A 23,536-nucleotide genomic window follows, 5' to 3' on the forward strand; every position below is an offset into this window, starting at 1 on the left:
CTGTTTCCACAGCATTCCGAGGTCTTTGACCAGCAATAATCCTACAAAAATACATCTTTTTCTGCTCCTGTTTCCTCTGGCCCCTACTCATATTTTTTGGAAATATTTACAACTGGAAAGAATCAACACAGTGTCAAACTAAAAACCATGGGGCAAGTTGCTGCTGTGTGGACTCGGAAGCTAAGCGACTGCTCCTGGGGTGAAATTTTCTTAGACTTGACACAACTTCCACACAGGTGTAAGACTCCAGCAAGGGCCTGAGGGGCTGTTGGGAGGGTGGGGAAGACAAGGTACATGCAAGTTGTTTTCTGAAAGTCAGCTGCCCTTTTTCCCAGTGAGGAGAAAACAAAAATGTCTGTGCCCCTTCTTTTTAAATTTCAATTTTGTGGCTTGTTCTGTTATGGCAAAAATCTAACTCATATGTGCTTTTATGAGCACAGAATTTAAAATGTATGTATATATGTATAATCCCACAACCAGTCATGCAGATGTCATAGGTCTTCTTTCGTCTGGGTCTCCCGCCTGCTTGGATGTGCCGATAATACTTATCAGCCTTCGGCAAGGTGGCCCGTGGCTGGGAGCTCTCTGGCTCCACCCGCTGGACACCCGCCAGACCGCAGGGTTCTTGTCTGCTAGGGACATCCTTCCTCCAAGTGCCTCCTGAGCAGCTCAGGCAGAGTGTGTGTAGGTCTAGGTTTATAATAAGAGTTTTGAGGTTCAGGCAAGTCTCCTTCCAACATTTTTTCCTTGGTAAAATAAGGAGAAAATAAGCTCCTAGGGTTTCCCTGAAGGAGAAAAATGAATCACCAGGAGACAGTGTGAGTGGCCTGCTTTGGGAATGAAAGGAATCATACTAGTGTCTCCATGACTTCCTTATGCGAATGGGCCACTGTCCCTGATAGAAATAATCATGATGATGATAGTAATGAGAATAATAACTGCCACAAATGGTTGAGCATTTGCAAAAATCCTATATTATACTATTGTCCCCATTTTGTAGATGAGCAAACTGAGGCTCAGAGTTTAAATAACTTGCTCAAAGTCTGACTCAAATTTTATACTTTTTTCCCCAAATTTTGTACTTTTAAGCACTCTAGTGCTGTCCAATATTTCCAACTTCTGCCTGTATGTTTGCTTTTTCATTAATGCCTTCACTCAACTTGGCCATGATGCATATTTATGACCCTCATCCTGAACCTGCCGCCACATGACACCCATGCAGCCTTCTGCCTCAGTGGCACTGGTCAGGGCTGAGGGTGTGTAGTGAGTCTCAGGTCTTCTTGGAAAAATCACCTCCTTCTGTACCCACCCTCCCTCCCTGGCCTTTTTCCTGGTCCCTGTAAAGTCACACCTTAAGCGGGGGTCACAAAAATAGCCTTGCCATATTGTATGCACAAGGCGGCGCAAGTCACATGGAATTCCGAGTCAGGTAAACCTGAGTTTGAATACTGGCTTTTCTCTGTCAAGCTGTATGACCTCAGGCATGTTACTCACTGTTTCTGAGCCTCAGATTCCTCAGTGTAAAGTGGGGTAACTTTACTTCCTTTATAATGTTGTGATGAGGGATGACATCTTTAACGCACCATGCTGAACATGTAGAGGTGCCACCATTCTGATGTCTGCCCCTCTCAATCAGCACTGGTTTACCTTGCGGATTTCCAAATGGAACCTTCCTCCTGGCTTGAATAAGGGGACACGCTGCTCTCTGCTTTGATATCAGAAGGGGTGCAGTTATGAGTACAGAGGAAACCATTGACTTCATTCAAGAACTGTGAACTAGGTAACTTTCTGATGCAAGGCTTGCCAAATTCTCATACTGCAGGATCCTGAGATGCCAGGGTCTGGTGCCACCCTGTTGCTGTAGACAACTGAGTACTCATTGCATGCATATCTGTGTTCTCCGTGCTTTTAAGCAGCCTAATTTTTCATACAATGACCTTTTCCCTGTTCTTTCTACAGCACCTCCTTTATTATTTCCAGAGAGTCATTTGCTGAGTGTTTATGCCCTAACATTGTCTTTCCTTGGTCTTTCCCTTGCATCTCCTCTTTGGGTGCCCCTCTCTGTTCCCATATCACGGGAATGCACCTTCTATCTCTCTGCCTGGAACAATCACAAATGAACATACATAAAGCTGCTCTCCTCTACGACTTTGTCCTTGGAGTTTCTACCCCTAGGATGTTTTCTCTCTCCTCCCCCTCCCCATGCTCTGCCCAAATCTATTTGGATTTCCCAGTGGGCTTCTGTGCACTTAAAGCAGTTTCCATCTCTATTCCTCACTGGGCATGAAATCATGCCCCCCAGCTCTGCAACAGTTCTGGTACTGTCTTTTATTATTATTTTTAAATATATCTTACGATGCATAGTCCCATCCGAGCCAGAAAGTACAGGATGATGAAGTCAGGATCCAATAGCTCTCTTTGTTCATAATGGACCTCTCTCTTTCCAGAAAGATTTTGAGGCAGTTCATCAAATATATGTAAGAGGACATAAGGACTAGGTGACAAAATGGAGAAAGGAGAATGCAACTATGGATAAAACACAATTTTTTTTTTTTTTTTTTTTGAGACGGAGTCTCACTCTGTCGCCCAGGCTGGAGTGCACTGGCCGGATCTCAGCTCACTGCAAGCTCCACCTCCCGGGTTTATGCCATTCTCCTGCCTCAGCCTCCTGAGTAGCTGGGACTACAGGTGCCCGCCACCTTGCCCGGCTAGTTTTTTTTGTATTTTTTTAGTAGAGACGAGGTTTCACCGGGTTAACCAGGATGGTCTCGATCTCCTGACCTCGTGATCCGCCTGTCTCGGCCTCCCAAAGTGCTGGGATTACAGGATAAAACACAATTTTCATATTTTTTCTACAATACCTTGCATTTGTAGATGTTTCTAAATTTGTGTTGTTTTAATCTGAAATTATAGCACTGTTTCACTAGATTGCTGCTTGATACTGATCTACGCATAGGCAGTTTAATGTTACAAATAATTGGCACCTCAAGAGTATGTAATTGGGCAGTGCCCACACTGAGGAATTCTACAAGACATTCTCATGCTTTTATGTCCCCTCACCCCCCACAAGGAGAGTGGCAAGGACTGCAAGTCTGGAACAGAATGTTCCTTTGCAGTGTGTTCTGAGCCCACTGACTTCTTTGGTTTGGCAAACAGTCAGACAAAAAGGCGCCAGACGAGAGCCAAAACTTCCAGAACGACACTTGGAGGGGATGTTTTGTGGTAGGCATTCCCTAGAGTGAAGCCAAGGGCCAAGCCAGCGCAGAGTACAAAAGTCTCACTCAAACCTCCACCGCCTGCTGTTGCTGGGGGAACACAATGATGGGTGATGAAAGGAAGCACTGAGATCCCTAAGTTTTTAGCTCCCTTTAAATGCAGTCCTGAAATTATTCCATCCATTTTAGGAGTAAAAGGGGTTCAATAGCTGGGAGCATCCAAAGATGTTGTTCCTCCTTCACAAAGCAGAGGGTCCAGGTAGTCTCCATCCCTACCTACAACTTTCATCAGATGCCCACCTGTCACCTTTCCAGCTTTTAAATTAAAATCAAACCAGTGTAAGGCTCATAATGTAGTCTCTGGTGTCATGGGCCAATGTGTAAGGGTGTGCAGGTTGTGCACTGCACAAATGCACCACGCCTAAGGTAGTCACCATTAGTGTCCTAGACATTTATGTGTTTATTGCAACAAAGTTCTTGCAGATGGCACTAAAATGTCTTGAGAAAAGGGGTGCTAGTATGTCTGTGCAAGGAACCATATTGTCTAGCAATACCTCTAGCTTTTAAAAATTTTCATTTTTGTTTTTTTTTTGAACACTGAGAAGCTAGCTTTTGTTTCTTCTTCTTTTTTTTTTTTTTTTTTTTTTTTTTTTGAGATAGAGTCTTGCTCTGCTACCCAGGCTGGAGTGCAGTGGTGTAATCTTAGCTCACTGCAACCTCTACCTCCCAGGTTCAAGGGATTCTCCTGCCTCAGCCTCCTGAGTAGCTGAGATTACAGGCATGTACCACCATGCCCGGCTAATTTTATATTTTTAGTAGAGACAGGGTTTCACCATGTTGGCCAGGCTGGTCTCAAACTCCTGACCTCAAGTGATCTGTCCGCCTCAGCCTCCCAAATTGCTGGGATTACAGGCATGAGCCACCACTCCTGGCAAGAAGAAAGGCTTCCCTGACCAGGAATCAGACCAGGGCCATGGTGGTGAGAGTGCCAAATCCCATCCACTAAACTACCTGGGGCATCATCCAGCCTCCCAGGCTTGCGCCTTTTGCTTCTTCAAGATTAAAAAAAAAGTCATTTCCCAATGAGGAACAATAGGAAAAGAGGTAGGAGAATCTTTTCAATCTTTTTAGGCTCAGATGAGAAAGAGAGTAAAGTGTTGGGAAAAATGAGGGGTGGGGACTGGCATGGCCGCGTTTCCTTAGGCCCTCTGCTGACACGCATCGGATTGTTCTCTCACTGTGAAAGATATGGGGAAGCTGGCCGCGAGCTCAGGAAGTTGAGCTCGATGTGATAATTGGGCCAGGAAGAGGAGGTGGGATGGCCTGGCATCACTGTTGCGAATGGGACTCGCTGGGCACCCAGATCGATCTACTACCTTTTTGTCTGAAGATTTACCAAACCAAAACACCAGTGGGCTCAAAACACACTGCAAAGGAATGTTCTGTTCCAGACTTGCAGTCCTTGCCATTCTCTTTGTTGAGGGTGAGGGGACAGAGAAGCTTGAGAATGTCTTGTAGAATTCCTGAGTGTGAGTGCTTTCCAATTACATACCCTGAGGTGAAAATTATGTGTAACATTAAACTGCCCATGCGTAGATCAGGAGCTGAGTTACTCACCAGGGGCCTGGCTGGGATGGGACAGGTGTGTTAAAGTGCATCTGCTCTCTGCAACTCGGGAGGTGGCAGCTGGCTCAGGCCCCTTCCTCATCATTTGTCTCAACTGGAGACTGAGTATCTGCCAGCTGCACAGTTTTGTCTGCTCAGCCTGATTTAATGACCTTTGGGGGTTATCAGGAATCCTCCCTGTTGCTGTTCCCCTGCCTTACACCAATTGGCGGCCAAGAGCTGGAGAGTGATTCAAAATCCCTTGGCCCTGACACCTCCTCCCATTCCCCTGGCCTCTACTTTATTTTCTCTTGGTATCACTGAGGCTGGGATGCAGGGCAAAGGCAGAAGAAATTTAAGGGCAAACTGGGCAAACTATTCAATGACCTATCCCATCAGTTGACTTGAAACTAGACCACACTGCATCCTCAACTTCTTGAACTGGTAAACTGAAGTATTATGATTTAACTGAGCACAGCCTTAGCAACTCTCACTATAATAGCATTGGCCTAAGAAATGTAGTTTGTAGGGATGCTACAGACATAGAGGGGAATCCCTGTACCTCTAACATGGTATCCTATTGTTAAAGAATAAACCTGACTCCAAGTTTTCTTCAAAAGCAAGATTAAAACCCAGTAGAGAAGACTTTTATTTATTTATTTTGGATGCGACATCTCTTATTAGTACTTAAAAAAAAAATCAGCTAGGCATTACACCACCATTATCCTTTCTGTATAGCACTGGAAAAATACAACATTTTCCATTTCTCATTCAAAATTCAGATGGATAAATGGTGATAGAACTAAAAGAAGGGTTCCTGATTAATCACAAACTCCTGCTCTTAAATAAAAGATGGCAACTCTGAACACTGTTGTAACTCTTAGTTGGAGAAGTGTTTGCATTGACTTTGTTTCTGTTGCTGCTACTGCAAGAAACCAGGTTTTAATTCAGCTTCTTGGGACCAGTGGAGCCTTCTCCCAACTGAGGTGTCAATTCTGGGTCCTGGAGAAATAGCAATGTGGGAAGCAATAGGGCATAGACAGAGAGATGGGTTTCCAATTGTTTATCCATTTTCCCTACCTGCTGTCTTTTTCTCACTCAGCTGAGGTTGCTGATTATTTTCTCCCAACACCTGGACTAAGGGACATATTTAAATTGGGGGCTAATATTTAGTTTTGTCCTGTGGCCCATTGTGGCTGGGATGTGCTGATGTGAGTGAAGTCAAAGAGTTTATTCCTGGGTAGGTCGCTTAGCTCTCTAGCCCCCAGCAGCATGACACACTGGCACATTGGCCAGCCAGTCCCAAAGTGTCAGTGGAGGTCTGAAAGCGGGCCAGGGGAGCAAGGATGGGTGAGGAAATGTCCTTCCTGCACACAGAAGCATGCCTAAGGCATGGTTCGGGAGGTGTCATCTTTGAAGACAAGTGTCTGTGATCTCATAATCAAACCCACATCGACATGGACAATGAATTAAACATTGCTGAGTGAGATGGAAAATCCCAGGCAGAAACTTAAACACACATCGTGATATGATGCGTAAAACAATATCCCTGTGTGGACTTCTACTGCCCAACGTCACTTAGCATTTTGGCTCCTTCTGACTCACATTTTTATAAAACCTGGGGTCAAAGGAACCTCCGAGAGACTTGACTGCCATGTAAGTCTCACAACCAATTGCTCAATAGCTTTATTTTTATTTTTGTTTTTGTTTTTTGCAATCAAGGGGTCTTGCTAGGTTGCCCAGGCTGATCTTGAACTCCTGGCCTCAAGCAACTCTCCCACCTCAGCCTCCAAATATGCTGGGATTATGGGCGAGGACCACACTTGATCCTCAATATCTTTTTATCCTCAATGTTTAAAAAAGGAGAAATTCATGTGACTCACGCCTATAATCCCAGCACTTTGGGAGGCCAAGGTGGGTGGATCACAAGGTCAGGAGATCGAGACCATCCTGGCTAATGTGGTGAAACCCCGTCTCTACTAAAAATACAAAAAAATTAGCTGGGCATGGTGGTGGGCGCCTGTAGTCCCAGCTACTAGGGAGGCTGAGGCAGGAGAATGGCATGAACCTGGGAGGTGGAGGTTGCAGTGAGTCGAGATCCCACCACTGCACTCCAGCCTGGGTGACAGAGCAAGACTCCATCTCAAAAAAAAAAAAAAGAAAAGAAAAAAAAATTCACTTTAAATTAATATGCATTACAGTCTTGAAGGATGAAAAGTTACCCAGGGGTATCCCAGTGGTCAGTCAGTGTAGTACCCAGAGCTTTGTTCTGTTTATCTGAGATTTCTCTTTGAGGAGATGGTAGGGGCCTCTGACCTTTCCTCTTGATAATGGCAAGAGATGGTGTATTATGGTCCCTAGAGTAGCCTGAAGCTTTTTTTTTTTGCTTCAAACAGATTGTTCCATTTATTTCTCTACTTGGTGTATTCCATCCTATTATTTAAAAATCATCCTAATCAGAAAACCTTACAATATGGCTTCCTCATGGAGGCCTTTCACTTTTGTACTCATTACTTCGGTAGATTCACACTGGGTAAAGCCATTTCTCCTGTTATTATCCCTTTCCTGAATCCCAGTGTGACACCCGTTTCCTACTCGACTTATCCTACTCTTTCTTGTCAACTACTCTTTCTTGTCAACTACTCAACTTGACAAACTTCTGAACTTTCTTGTCCATTAGAGCCACACCACCTTTCTCATTCCCTCCATTCACTCATCCATCCATTGCGTAAGAGATGCCAAGCACAGGAGGACTCCTAAGTGAAGAAGTGTTGCTCTTGATGTTAAGGATTTTAGTTTGGTGAAATTCTCTATTTTTTGGAATATTCTCCTCAGCTCCTAAATGTGTGTTGCCTCCAGTGTTGGTTTGGATTCTCGGCTCCTTATGTATTTTCCCTTGGCAAATTCCTGCATCCTACTTTCTTTCCCATTCTGCTTCATCTCGCTACAGCACGTTATGTTCAGCCAGTTTATTGGAAAGAGTCCTGGAGAAGGAATGGAGAGATACTAGTTCTGACAAGGTTGCCATTTCATTTATTGGCTTCTCAATTGCTCACTTCTTAGGAGAAGAGTTGGGCTAACTCAGTGATTCTTAGGTTTGTCTGCACATTGGAACTATCTGGAGAGCTAAAAAAAATGTGGATAGAGCATCTCTCCCCTAGGAGTCTATTGTAATGAGTTTGGGGTGTGGGGGGTTTTAAATTTTTCTTGGTGATTCTAATGTGCAGGCAAGGTTGAGAACCACTATGCTGAATCTACTTAAACCTAATTCCCCACTCTCCAAAACAAGGAACAGCTTCACAGTGGGATCAGATAGATTTTGGAGTTTAATAGACCAGGTTCAATTTCCAGCCAGCAATAACACCTCAGGGAAAATCACTTCACCTTTTTGAACCTAATTCCACTATGAAATTAATGAAGATTAATAATACCTACCTTCCAAATGTAAGTATCAAACAAGATCATAGAACAGGTCAGGCATTCAAGCAAAAGTAATTATTATTATTATTTCTCCTAAAACAGTTCCTGTATCTGACTTCACAATTTCCTTCAATGGTGTTACCATTATCTCAGTTCCTGGGCTCAACAACTGCTTGCTAAGTAAGCACCAGATGGTGGAGCCGATCATCCTCCCTTGGGAAGGAGAAGTGCAGGTTAAATTTCACTCACTTTGGTGAATGTTTTCAGGTCTTGCCACTCAGAGTGTGGTCCCCAGATCGGCAGCATTGACATCCCCTGGAACTTGTTTAGAAATGAGACATCTCAGCCCCACCCAGACCTTCAGAATCAGAATTTGCATTCAGTAGGTCCCCAGGGGATTTGTGTGCACATTACTGTTTGGAAAGCACTGCTCTAAAGCATCCCTGTCCTTGAGACTAGGTGAAAAGGCATGAATTCAGCCCCTGGAGTGGGGACAGTTTACAAATTCCAATGTCTTGTTTGGAGATGCCATGGTGAGCCCAAGTGAGTCATGGTGGCATTCCAGCTGGCAGCAGGGAGGGTGCTGTTGCATGCTGGGCCACACCAAAGGAAGGCAACACTCTAGGCCACGCCTTGTCATCCCATTAAACTCCACCAAGTCTCCATCAGGTCCTGCCTTCTGCGTGGTGCTGGTTGCTTCACATAGGTTTGGTGGGTGCCTTGAGGCCATCAGTTATCATGAGAGATCATCACATGTCATGGGAGGGTGATGCTCGCACGCAGAGGGGCAGGACTTCCTCCAGCCCAGGGAGCCTGGCAGTACCTCCAGTGGTCTACCAGAGGCCTCTGCATCCTGCCCACCCACAGGACTGACACCCACTGCATTGCAGGAGCAATCCCCATCCCAGGGTCTCAGGGAACTTCTTGAAGCATTTTCTTGGTGGGCCCCATGCCCCGGTTTTTCCACCTTGGATTCCTTGACCTTTGTAAATTCTGGGACCCTGCAATAATTCTCTCCCATGCCACCCCAGTATACATAAAACTTCTTTGTCTAAAAGGCCAAAAAATAAAACACTGTGTGGAACTATACTTTCTATAGCCTACATTATAACAATAGACATATTGAAGGCAATTTTCTAAATGACACTGCCATCCCATCTGCTATTCTTCCTACCCCAGGACAAGGGTGGGTAAGCATCTTCCATCATGACTCCCTGTTGGAGGAAAGGTCAAACTTCAGGCCACAGCCATTGGCATGCATCTCCCAAAATATTTCTCTTTCCTCTCACCGTAATTACAGGATTTTGCAAGTGTCTGCTTTATAGAGCTTCCGCACTCACTGGCTAGCTTCCTGAGGGCAGAGTCTGGGATGGTCTTGTTTACTACTGTAGCCCCAGGTTCAGTGTCTGGCTCATGGAGATTCACAATAGTTATTTGTTGAGTATATGGATGAATAAATGGGTGAATGACTCTGACACTTTTGAAGACTAGGATGAGTTCCTGTGAGGTCCTGAGATAGGGTGTGTGTGTGTCTAGGTTGACAGGGAAGTCAGGGCAGAATTCCTCTAAATATAGCCCTCAGATCAGGGCTCCAGAATTATGACTGGAACAGGTAACCCAGGGTCAGTGCCCTTGCTACTGGGGACACACATGGATCTTAAAGCTCCTGTGGTTGGTGAATCAGCCTTATGCATGAAGCTCTCAAGATGCCAGCCTTGCAGATCTGCCCCGAGGGGAGAGGCTTTTGCTTGCTTCTAGGACTGCCCTGAACCTGGGGAGTGTCAAGCCTCAGCTCTAAGTGTATAGATTGGTCAGTTCCGGGGACACCCGAGGCGTTCTGAGGATGGCAAGCAGGAAGGAAGCCTGTGTCTTCAGGGCCTCTTTGGCAGAGATCATTGTGGATGACACAGGACAATCCCAATCCCAGCTGCCAAACGCAGGGGCCTGAGGTCCCTAAGGATCAGGTGTGGAATGGGACCGGTCCTCCTTTACATTGTGGTCACAGGCTGTAAATTCATGATCCCTTGGTTGGCCAGTTCACCACCTTCCTACTCTCCAAACTCAGCACCTTCTCTCAGGCTGCAGGCCATGCCCTTCCAATTAACTGTCATCTGCTCACCCCCAGTTTCTTATCCTGCTGAGTATCTGGGTAAGTCCTCAGGACTCCAGGGAAGGGTGTGAAGTGTGAGATAGTTCTCGCACCTGGGGCAGCAATAAGACACAGGGAGCACCAGTGAAAGTCAAGGCTGCATAAGATCAATGGTGACACTGGGGCAGAATAATGCTTCTTCCTTAGCACACAAGGGGTTTGTAATATCATGAGCTAAAAGGGAACCCATTATGTGGTCTTCCAGGGAGGACAGGATGACCGTCAAGTTCAGTCAAGAGCTGCCAGATTTTGTGACATGCAATTAAGTGCTAAATTGTGGGCAGACATGATTTAGGATTAAGAGAGTTTGGGTAATATCAGTAGAGTCTAAGCAGAAGGAACTTTACTAAAGAGATCAGCCTAATAAGGCCCTTAATATTTGAGTAGCATTTAGCGAAGGCAGGAAAAGAGAGAAAAGCCTTCAGGGGAGAGACTTAAGGATAAGCCGAGAGAAGCATGGCTTGTTTTAGGGGCTGCAAACAGACTGTGATCAGACTAGAAGGTGTGTGCTGTCAGTCATGGCCTACAAATCTAGCCCCCACTTATGTCCACAAGAAAAGCATTGCTCCTTTTTGTTTGCATAAGGCATCAGAACTGATAGCATGTTCTGACATTCCCTTCCTCATGTTGTATGATATAATGACCAGGCATGGAACCCCTACTGCCCCTACCAAAGGAATCAGCATCAAATAAAGTACAGGTAAGAAAAATACTACATTATCAAAGACAAGATGCAACTATGAACCCCTATGCCATTTAAAATAGCGAAATTATGCTCTATGTTCTATAATATGGGCAATATGAACTAGAATGCATTGGGGTTTCCTATATAAAGCAGGAGTCAAGTAATGACTATAACAACATTCTATGTTGTTATAACATTCAATATATAACATGTTATATATAACTACATAACATTCTAATAACTATATAACATTCAAGTAATAACTACAATAAACTGTAAGCAAACATTAAACAGAGCAGTCTGATTTTTCTTCTTAATGTGGGAGAAATAAGCACCATTTCCCTGCTCTCTATTTTCCATGCATTTCTATGATTCTCTGTAATGATGGAAAGTTTCAAACACTTTCTGCTGGTTTCAAACACTTTCTGCTGGTCTAAAACCCCTCTTGACCAGGCATGGTAGCTCACGTCTGTAATCCCAGCACTTTGGGAGACTGAGACAGGTGGATCACCTGAGGTCCGGAGTTTGAGACCAGCCTGGCCAACATGGTGAAACCCCATTTCTACTAAAAATACAAAAATTAGCCAGGCGTGGTGGTGGGCACCTGTAATCCCAGCTACTCGGGGGGCTGACGCAGGAGAATTGCTTGAACCCAGGAAGTGGAGGTTGCAGTGAGCCAAGATTGTGCCATTGCATTCCAGCCTGGGCAATAGAGCGAGACTCCATCTCAAAACAAATAAATGAAAATAAAACCTCCCTAAATGCGGCAGATGCTTGATAACTGTAGCTCCAAAGATCTGCCTGCTTTCGGATCAAATAAAGAATACCAACAAATAAGAAGTGGTGGTTGCCACCTTAAGAAAGTTATGAAAACCTGCCAAGTCATTAGGATTTTTTAAAAAGTTCTTTACAACTTGGGGCTTCTCTGAAAACAAGGGTGTTGGAACAAGATCTCTGAGGCTTTGCCGCCACTACCCTCTCCAGCTAGGGGGGAGGGGGTGTTCCTTACAGAACTGCTAACAAAGAAGACAGTTTTCCTGCCAAGCAAGCTGATGCTGGAGACTTACTGGAAGAGAGATTATGACGTTGGAAAATGATATGTGGGAATTATGAAGCCCAAAGGAAAGATGAGGTCTTTCTGATCATTGACCGGGTTTGTAGAGTGTCAAAAACCAGACAAATAGATATAGCTCTGAAGTAATTGGAGATCAGGAGGGATTGAAGTTCTGTGGACAGAACAGTGTGAGGATGAAAGCAGCATTTAGGGAGCTTATCTGGGAGCAGTCCATGGGGTGGCCTGAGGGCCAGTGCCAGGGAGCCTCACTGTGAGCTCTCCTGAAGCAGGACAGTACTGAGAGGAAAGGGCTGAAAATATGAGATCATTCTGGAGGAAAAAGAAATACCTTAGGCATGGAGGTGATGGAAGGGTGAATCAAAAATGGCATCAAGTGTTGGCAGGGAAGTGGAGTTGCCAAATCTTACCCACACTGCTAGTAGAAATGTACATTGATACGGTCACTTTGAAACTGCTGGCACCGGCTAGGCGTGGTGGCTCATCCCTGTAATCCCAGCACTTTGGGAGGCTGAGGCAGGCGGATCACCTGAGGTCAGGTGTTTGAGACCAGCCCAGCCAACATGGTGAAACTCTGTCTACTAAAAATAAAAAAAAGTAGCCGGGTGTGGTGGTGGGCGCCTGTAATCCCAGCTACCTGGGAGGCGGAGGCGGGACAGTCACTTGAACCAGGGAGGTGGAGGTTGCAGTAAGCCAATTTCACGCCACTGAACTCCAGCCTGGGTGACAGAGTGAGACTCCATCTCAAAAAAAGAAATAAACAAAAAAAGCTGCTGGCAGCATCTATGAGAGCAGATATGCATACCCCATGGCCCTGCAGTTCCTTCTTGGGACGATACACAAAAGAAATGCATATGCATAGTCACAAGAAAAGACATGCACCATCAAGTTCAATACAGCAGGACTTCTCATAACCCCCAAAGGGAAACAATCTGATTGCCATCAGCAGTAGATTGGGTAAGTAATACTGTACTTGCACAGCAAGAGAATGGGTGGTTTCCACCTCCGTACAATGGTGTGAGTGAATCTCACAATGTTGACCAAAAGAAGCCAGACATGGAAGAGAACAGACTGTATAATTTCATTTATACAAAGTTCAAAAACAGATAGAAGTCAGGCCATTGGTCACCCCTGTAAGAGGGCCCTGGGGGACTTCTGGGATGCTGATAATGTTCTGCTGCTTGATCTGGTGCTTGTTACCTGGGTGTGTCCATTCATGAAGGTTCATCAAGCTGTTCACTTGTGATGTGTGCACTTTAAATCTATCACGCTTTAATAACAATGTTAAAATGAAAATAGGAAGTGGATCAAAGGGACCTGGGAGTCCCTTCTGTGACAAAATCTGAGATGTCTGGGCAGGCAGGTGGACATGGCCAGGATGCAGTTGGAGATGTGGGACTCTGGTCTGGGCAAGAATCCAGGGCTGGAGACACTGAATTTGGAGATTGTTTACACAGAAGTGACAGGGAAGGTGAGAGCAATGGCATAGGGGAGCAGTTAGAACCAGCTAGAAGCAGTTGGAACCAGCTAGAAGCAACTAGATCCAGTTAGCTGTTAAAGGCAGGAGGATGAGGAGTGCGCAGAGCCGTTCATCAGGGACATGTTCAGCATTTTCCCCCCGTATGTCCCTGCGCTTGGTTCTGCCAGCTGTGATTTCTATCCTTTAGGACTTACGTTTTAATGGGGTGGGGCAGATGCTTCGTCATCGTTTCATGTGGCATCATCTTTTACAAGCTGAGGAAACAGAGGGTTGGCGAGGTGAGCTGTCCAGGGCTGGTGAGGAGCGGAGTGATGGAACCTGTTCAGCCTCCCGCACACTTCACGGTATGCGGTGCCTCTGACCCTGCAGCTCTCAAGAGCAGAGAGCAGACCCTGGGCAGGTCAGCTGGCCTCACAGAAGGGCCCTGAAGCTCAGCCGAGGGGGTGGTGAGCAACATGCTGCTCTGCACTACTGCCTGGAGTACAGGACCTCTCGGAATAAAGGAGGAATGTGTTGGAATCCACGTGCACCCATAGCAGTGACACAGGCTTGTTTTCCCACTGCCTCGTGTGAGCTGCTGGGCTTGTGCTTTTCCTGTAAGGAGGTCGGGTGCCATTCTAAACTCCTGTGTACTGCCGGGGGCCAGGGTGATGTGTCAATAGCAGAGCCAGCACATTTTCTCTCATAGAAAATCCCAGGGCTGTGGGGACTACCACACACACCCACATGAAACATCAAGACATCTGCAGAAGAAACGCAGAAGAAAAACTACACTCAAGATCTCACATACGCGCGCAAAGTCTTCTCAACCGTCACACATGGAGGGGCGGGAAGGGTGAAGTAGCAGGTTGGGGCCAGTGAGAGATGCCCTTCATCAAGCTCCTCTACCTGTTTTCAGGACCCTCCCTATGTAATGGGGCATTACTTCGCCCCTCCATTCTTAACTTTCATTACTCCTCAATAGGATGTTGCATGAGGGTGTCAGTTCCTTCACAGGGGAAGTGCCCCAGGACAAATTGTCCTTATTCCCATCCCAGGCCTTTGCCTATGCCGTTCTTTCTAGGAAGATGCACTGGGAGCCAAATGGATTGAGATCCTGGTTTGGGGGCTTCTGAGTATCATAATATGTAGATTTGGGACAAGTCCTGTTACCTCTCTCTTTTTTTTAAAAGGGGGACGACCCTCTCAGTGGTATCAGTGTGATGGTATACGTGAAGTCCTTAGTAGAGAGACCAGTATAGAGTTGGCAGGCAGGCAGTCACAGTTGTTCTCCACCTCACTTCCCTTATCCCTTGCTTGGAATGTCCTCATAGTTGAAGTCATCTTGTTCTCCAGACTTCTCTGGTTGTTTTGAAACTGACCCAGCTGTCACACAGATGTTATCTTTAAATTTTTATTTTTTGGATAAACAGAAATGGACCCTTGTCTTAAAAATTGAAACTTACATTTGTTTTATCTGAGTTCCTCTTTTAGGAGATGACCTTCAGGTCTCTCAAAAAAGTATAAAACACTGAAACTCTGGAACAGATCGCTGCATCCAGACAATGAGATGTCAAATCCCTTGTTTATCATAATTGATTCCTCGCCGCTCCCTAGTTCCTGTTTTCTTACACATTGTTAAATTTCTTTTCTGCTATGTAAATCCCTACTTTTAGTCAGTGTGGGAGATGGAATTGAGATGGAGCTCCCATCGCCTTGGCTGCAGCACCTGATTAAAGCCTTCTTCCTTGGCAACATCATCTCAGTCATTGGCTTTCTGTGGGGTGAGCAGTAGGACCTAGACTGAACCCCTGGTGTTTCAGTAACAGCTTCACTCACTTAGATAATGTACCTACCGCTCCTGCACCTGGCTCAGCTCCAAGGCTCAGGTGACTTGAGGGCTTGAGTTTTTCTTTGGAATGGAACACAGTATCTCCAGACCCTTAGAGTGACTTCCTCAGTGGCATTTTGGCTTCTGTAACTTCTAAAATGTCTTCAAAAAGCTAGTAACTGCTTGCATATTTGAAATTTGATAACTTTTAACAGTAAGTTTAAACATTTAAAATGCATTTTTGTGTACAATTGTTGAGAATCTTGTGGATGGTGGTAATATTCTGTTTCTTGACCTGCATGCTGGTTACATTGGTGTGTTCATTTATGGGAAATTCATTAAGTGGTACATTTATGATTTGCTCACTTTTCTGGATAGATGTTATACTTTAAGAAAAACATAAAAAAACAAAAAACTTGTTACAGGCTTTCTGAGCCCAGAGCACATCCTGCCCTGCTGCTCGACCTCATAGTATGTGTGTGATCCTGTAGTGGAGGGACTGGTGGCTTACCCTGAGGGTAGCAGGTCAGAGTTCTCAGATCAGTCTAGAGGGGTCAGTGGAGAGGTCAATCGAAAGGCCACCTATGGTGAGAATGGTGACCCCACCAGTGTCTTAAAAGCCAGATCAGAAATATTAGAGATGAAGTGTACATAAGTGTTGAGGAAGAAAACTTAACTTTGCCTTGAGGATCAGAGAAGTCCCTACAAAAGATGCTGGTGACATTTGAACTGGGTATTAAGGACTGAATAAGTGTGTTTCTGGTGGAAAATGGAAGAAAGGGATGACAAGAATAGCATGAACAAAGACAATAAAATTAAGATGCATTGGGTCTGAGGCTCAGAGAGTAATTTAATGTGGAAGAGCTTAGTGAGTAAGTGTGAGTGAGATTGAGTGTGTGTGTATGGGGAGAAGTGAGTCTAAAGAGATAAGCAACAGCTGTGGCATGAAGTACCTTGTCTGTCAAGCTCAGGAGTTTGGGCTTTATCCTTCGGACAGGTAGAACCTCTAAGGGATGCTAAGTGGGAAAATCCATCACCTCCACCACCACCAATACCACTACCAGTGCCACCACCAGCTTCACCACCACAAATGCCACCACCAACTCCACCATCACCATCAATTCCACCACCAACTCCACCATCACCATCAATTCCACCACCAGCTCCACCTCCACCATCATCACCAGAGTACCTATTACAATAATTGTCTTCACAGAATAAATTTTCATAATGCTAATTACAGCACAATTAATTAGGGAACACATTTATTTATTTATTTATTGAGACATAATCTCACTCTCTTGCCCAGGCTGGAGTGAAGTGTTGCGATCTCGGCTCACTGCAACCCCTACCTTCCAGGTTCAAGTCATTCTTGTGCCTCAGCCTCCCGAGTAGCTGGGATTACAGGCGCCTGCTACCACACCTGGCTACTTTTTTTTTTTTCTGAGACGGAGTCTAGCTCTGTCACCCAGGCTGGAGTGCAGTGGTGCAATCTCCGCTCACTGCAAGCTCCGCCTGCCGGATTCACGCCATTCTCCTGCCTCAGCCCCCTGAGTAGCTGGGACTACAGGCGCCCGCCACCACGCCCAGCTAATTTTTTGTATTTTTATAGTAGAGACGGGTTTTACCATGTTGGCCAGGCTGGTCTCAAACTCCTGACCTCAGGTGATCGCCTGCCTTGGCCTCCCAAAGTGTTGGGATTACAGGCATGAGCCATCATGCCTGGCCAGGGAACAAAATTTTAACTACACATCTTTAAAAATTGATGAGCATAACGTAGAGAAAGAAAGCTGAGTGAGTGGAGTGTAAAGCATGAGAATGGAGCTGATCTGTTGGAGGGAGACCTCTCTTTTGTAACCTGCGCTCTTCTGCTCACCATTAGTGCTGCCAGCAAAATTACAAGGTTAAGACCAAAAATTATGGAGGAAATGGAAGGATTCTGAGTATACGGATGAAAGACAGCCATGACTGAACTTAGACTTGTTAATCATTTGTTAATGATAAAATTTAAAATTTATTTTAAATTACAAAATTACAACATTATTTTTGTAATTCAAGGTTTCTGGTTTTCTAGAAATACAAATAATTGCCTCATGGTAAAGTAACAGGAGCTGATCAAAGAACTTCACCTCTGTTATCTCATTTTTTAAAAAATTCTAATTTATTTCAGGTTCAGGGATACATGTACAGGTTACACAGGTAAACTGTGTGTCACAGGGGTTTGGTGTACAGATTATTTTGTCACCCAGGTAATAAGCATAGTACTTGGTAGGTAGTTTTTTGATCTTCTCTCTTCTCCCTTCTCTCTTGACCTTCAAGAAGGCCCCATTGTCTGTTCCCTTCTTTATGTCTATATGTACTCAATGGTTAGCTCCCACTTATAAGTGAGAACATGCAGCATTTGGTTTTCTGTTCCTGTGTTGGTTTGCTTAAGATAATGGCCTCTAGCGGCCGGGCATGGTGGCTCACACCTGTAATCCCAGCACTCTGGGAGGCCGAGGCCACCTGAGGTTGGGAGTTCGAGACCAGCCTGACCAACATGGAGAAAACCCTGTCTCTACTAAAAATACAAAAATTAGCCAGGCGTGGTAGCACATGCCTGTAATCTCAGCTACTAGGGAGGCTGAGGCAGTAGAATTGCTTGAACCTGGGAGGCGGAGGTTGCCGTGAGCCGAGATTGTGCCATTGCACTCCAGCCTAGGCAAAAAGAGTGAAACTCCATCTCAAAATAATAAAAAAAAGAAACATAATGGCCTCTAGCTTCATACATGTTGCTGCAAAGGATATGATCTTATTTCTTTTTATGACTGCATAGTATTCCATTGTATATATGTATCACATTATCTTTATCCAGTCAACTATTGATGGGCATTTAGATTGATTCCATGTGTTTGCTATTGTGTATAGTACAGTGATGAACGTATTTGTGCACATGTCTTTTTGGTAGAATAATTTATATTCTTTTGGGTATATAATAATGGAATTTCTGGGTCCAATGGTAATTCTTTTTTAAGTTTTTTGAGAAATTGCCTTGCTGCTTTCCACAGTGGCTGAGCTAGTTTACATTCCCATCAGCAGTGTATAGGTGTTCCCTTTTTCCTGCAACCCTGCCTGCATCTGTTACTTTTTGACTTAATAATAGCCATTGTGACTGGTGGGAGATAGCATTTTCTTGTAGTTTTGATGTGCATTTTTCTAATGATTAGTGATGTTGAGCATTTTTTCATACACTTGTTGGTCATGTGTGGGTCATCTTTTGAAAATTGTCTTTTCATGTCCTTTGCCCACTTTTCATTAGAGTTGTTTTTTGCTTGTTAATTTAAGTTTCTTATGTATTCTGGATATTAGACCTTTGTCTGATGTATAGTTTGCAAATATTTTCTCCCATTCTGTGGGTTGTCTGTTTATTCTTCTGGTCATTTCTTTTGCTGTGCAGAAGATCTTTAGTTTAATTAGGTCCTACTTGTCAACTTTTGTTTTTGTTGCAATTGCTTTTGACACCTTTTTCATAAAATCTTTGCTAGGGCCTACTTCCAGAAGGGTATTTCCTAGGTTATCTTCCAGGGTTTTTATAGTTTTAGGTTTTACATTTAAGTCTTTGATCCATCTTGAATTGATTTTTGTACACGGTAAAGGAAGGGGCCCAGTTTCAATCTTCTGCATGTAGCTAGTTATCCTAGTACCATTTATTTAATAGGGAGTCCTTTCTCCATTTCTTGTTTTTGTCAACTTTTGGCTTTTGTCAAAGACCAGATGGTGTATGTGTGAAGCATTACTTCTGAGCTCTCTATTCTGTTCCACCAATCTATGTGTCTGTTTTTGTACCAGTACCATGCTGTTTTGGTTACTGTAGCCTTGTAATCAAAGGCTAGTTGTTCAAAGTATTTGAAGTAGGGTAATGCGATGTCTCCAGCTTTGTTCTTTTTGCTTAGGATGGTCTTGGCTATTTGGGCTCTTTTTTGTTCCTTACGAATTTTAAAATAGTTTCTTTTTTTCCTAATTCTATAAAGAATGTCATTGGTAGTTTGATAGGGATAACATTCATATGGTTTGGATCTGTGTCCCCATCTAAACATTTTACATGTTAAAATGTAATCCCCAATGTTGGCCGTGGGGCCTCGTGGGAGATGATTGCGTCATAGGAGCAGTTTCTTATGGTTTAACACCATCCCCTCCTGGTGCTATCATCATGAGAATGAGTTCTTATGAGATCTGGTTGTTTATGTGGCACCTCCCCTTCTCTCTCTCGGTCCTGCTACTACCATGTAAGACACCTGCTCCCATTTGCCTTCTGCCATGAGTAAAAGCTCCCCGAGGCCTCCTCAGAAGGAGATGCCACCATGCTTCCTTTACAGCCTGTAGAATCATGAGCCAATTAATCTTCTTTTCTTATAAATAAACCAGTCTCAAGTATTTCTTTATTGCAATGTGAAAATAAACTAATCCAGAAAATGGATACCGAGGACTGGGGCATTGCTATAAAGATATCTCAAAATGTGGAAGCGACTTTGGAACTGGGTAATGGGCAGAGGTTGGAAGAGTGTGGAGGGCTCAAAAGAAGACAGGAAGGCAAGGGAAAATTTGAAATTTTCTAGAGACTTGTTAAATTGTTGTGACTGAAATGCTAAGAGTGATATGGACAATGAAGTCCAGGCTGCGGAGGTCTCAGATGGAAATGAGGAACTTATTGGCAACTGGAGTAAAGGTCACTTTTGCTATGCTTTAGCAAAGAGCCTGGGTGCATTTTGATCCTTCTGTAGAGATCTATGAAACTTTGAACTTGAGAGTGATGATGAGTTATCTGGGGGAAGACATTTCCAAGTAGTAAAGCATTCAAGACGTAGCCTGGCTGCTTCTAATAACCTATGCTCAATGTGTGAACAAATAAACGACCTGAAACTGGAACTTATATTTAAAAGGGAAGCTGAGTGTAAAAGTTCAGAAAATTTTCAGCCTGGCAATGTGGTAGGAAAGAAAAACCCATTTTGATGGGGAAGAATTCAAACAGCCTGCAGAAGTTTGCATAAGTAAAATGGAACCAAATGATAACAGCCAAGACAATGGGGGAAAAGGCCTCAAAGGCATTTCAGAAAACTTTGCAGCAGACCCTCCCATCACAGGCCCAGAGGCCTAGGAGGAAAGAATGGTTTCATGGGCCAGTCCCAGGGCCCTGCTGCCCTGCACAGTCTTGAGACACTGGACCCTGTATCCCAGCTACTCCAACTGTGTCTAAAAAGGACCCAGGTACACCTTGGGCCACTGCTTCAGAGGGTGCAAGCCAGAAGCGTTGGTGACTTCCATGTGGCGTTAAGCCTGCAGGTGCACAGAGAGCAAGAGCTGAGGCTTGAGAGCCTCCACCTAGATTTCAGAAGATGTATGGAAAAGTCAGTTGCAGGGGCAGAGACCTCATGGAGAACCTATGCTAGGGCAGTGTGGAATGGAAATGTGGGGCTGGACCCCCCCCAACATAGACCCCCCTGGGGCACTGCATAGTCAAGCTGTGAGAAGTGAGTCCTCCAGACCCCAGAATGGTAGACCCACCAAAGGCTTGCACTGTGTACCTGCAAAAGCTGCAAACACTCAACAACAGCCCTTAAGAGCAGTCTTGCAGGCTGAACCCTGCAAATCCACAGGGATAAACCTGCCTCATGAGCCCACAGGAATGAACCTTCCCATGACTGCCCTGCTGGGTTTTAGAATTGCATGAGGCCTATTCCCTCTTTCTTTTGACTGATCTCCCTCTTTTGGAATGGGAGTATTTACCCAATGCCTATATATCCATTGTATCTTGGAAGTAACTAATTTGTTTTTCATTTCCAGGCTAATAGGCAGAAGGGACTAGCCTTGTCTCAGATGAGACTTTGGACTTTGGACTTTTGAGTTAATGCTGGAATGAGTTAAGACTTTTCAGGAATTTTGGGAAGACATGATGGGATTTTGCAATGTGAGAAAGATATGAGGTTTGGGAGGGGCCAGGGATGGAATGATATGATTTGGATCTGTGTTCCTGTCCAAATCTCATGATTCAACGTGTAATCCCCAGTGTTGGAGGTGGGGCCTGGTGGAAGGTGATTGGATCATGAGGGTGGTTTCTTACGGTTTAATACCATCCTCCTTGGAGCTGTCATCACAATAGTGAGTTCTTATGAGATCTGATTGTTTAAAAGTGCATGGCACCTCCCCACTCTCTCTCTCTCGGTCCTTATTCTGCCATGTGAGATGTCTGCTCCTGCTTTGCCTTCTGCCATGAGTAAAATCTCCTTGATACCTACCCAGAAGCTGATGCTGCCATGCCTCCTGTATAGCCTGCAGAACTGTGAGCCAGTTAAACCCTTTTATCTTTAGAAGTTACCCAGTCTTAGGTATTCCTTTATAGCAAATGTGAGAATAGATAAATACAAGCACTGAGTCTATACATTGCTTTGAACAGTATGGTAATTCTAACAATATTGATTCTTCCTATCCATGAGCACGGAAAATTTTTCCATTTGTTTGTGTCATCTCTGCTTTCTTTGAGGAGTGTTTTTGATTCTCACTGTAGGATCTTTCACCTCCCTTGTTAACTGTATTCCTAGATATTTTATTCTTTTTGTGGTTATTGCAAATGGGATTGCATTCTTGATTTGGCTGTCAGCTTGGACATTGTTGGTGTATAGAAATGCTACTTTTGTACATAAATTTTGTATCCTGAAACTTTGCTGAAGTTTTTTTTTTTTTTTAATCAAATCTAGGAGCTTTTGGGCAGCAACCATGGAGTTTTCTAGGTATAAAATCATACCATCTGCAAACAGAGATAGTTTGAATTCTTCTCTTTTTCTATTAATGCCTTTTTTTTTTCTTGCCTATTTGTTCTGGCTAGGACTTCCAGTACTATGTTGAATAGGAGTAGTGAGAAGCATCCCTGTCTTGCTCTGTTTCTCAAAGGGAATTATTCCAGCTTTTGCTTATTTAGTATGATGTTGGCTGTGGGTTTGTCATAGATGGCTCTTATTATTTTGAGGTAAGTTTCTTTAATGCTTAGTTTGTTGAGGATTTTAAACATGAAGAGATAATGGATTTTATTGAAAGATTTCTGCATCTATTGAGATGATCATTTTGTTTTTAGTTCTGTTTATGTGATGAATCACATTTATTGATTTGCATATATTGAACCAACTTTGCATCTCAGGGATAAAGCCTACTTGATCGTGGTGGATTAGCCTTTTGATGTGCTGGTGGATTCAGTTTGCTAGTATTTTGTTGAGTATTTTTGCATTTATGTTCATCAAAGATATTGGCTGGAAGTTTCCTCTTTTTATTGTGTCTCTGCCAGGTTTTGCTATCAGGAAGATGCTGGCCTCATTGAATGAGTTGTGGAGGAGTCCCTCCTCCTTATTTTTGTGGAATAGTTTCAGTAGGAATGGTACCACCTCTTTTTTATGTACATCTGGTAGAATTCAGCAGTGAATCCTTCTGTTCCTGGGCTTTTTCTGGTTGGCAGGCTTCTTATTACTGATTCAATTTCAGAACTTGCTATTGTTCTCTTCAGAGATTCAGTTTCTTCTTGGTTCAATCTCGGGAGGTTGTATGTTTCCAGGGATTTATCCATTTCTTTTATGTTTTATAGTTTGTGTGCATAGAAATGTTTATAACCCTCCATTGCTGGAGGGTTTTATTTTTGCATTTCTGTGGGGTCAGTGGTAATCTCCCTTTGTTATTTCTGATTGTGTTTATTTGGATCTTCTCTCTCTTTTTTTAAATTAATCTAGCTAACAGGCTATTAATCTTATTTATTCTTTCAAATAACTAACTCCTGGATTTGTTGACCTTTTGTATGGTTTTTCACATCTCAGTTTACTTCAGTTCAGCTCTAATTTTAGTTATTTCTTGTCTTCTGTAAATTTGGGGTTGGTTTGCTCTTGTTTCTCTAGTTCTTCTAGATGTGAATTAGGTTGTTAATTTGAGATCTAACTTTTTGATGTAGGATAACGCTAGAAAATTTCCTCTTAACACTGTTTTAGGTGTGTCCCAGAAATTCTGGTATGTTGTATCTTTGTTCTCGTTAATTTCAAGTAATTTCTTGATTTCTGCCTCAATTTTATTGTGTACTCTAGTCATTTA

At 43.9% G+C, this 23,536-nt stretch overlaps 1 long non-coding RNA gene across 2 annotated transcripts in view; it reads left to right on the forward strand.

Moving 5' to 3' along the window:
• The window catches only part of LOC140708991 (uncharacterized), a 167,989-nt gene that overhangs the window by 15,937 nt on the left and 128,516 nt on the right, over positions 1-23,536 (forward strand). The window lies entirely within an intron of this gene.

The sequence above is a fragment of the Chlorocebus sabaeus genome, chromosome 18 (genome assembly GCF_047675955.1).
Source record: "Chlorocebus sabaeus isolate Y175 chromosome 18, mChlSab1.0.hap1, whole genome shotgun sequence".
Classification (NCBI taxonomy): domain Eukaryota; kingdom Metazoa; phylum Chordata; class Mammalia; order Primates; family Cercopithecidae; genus Chlorocebus; species Chlorocebus sabaeus.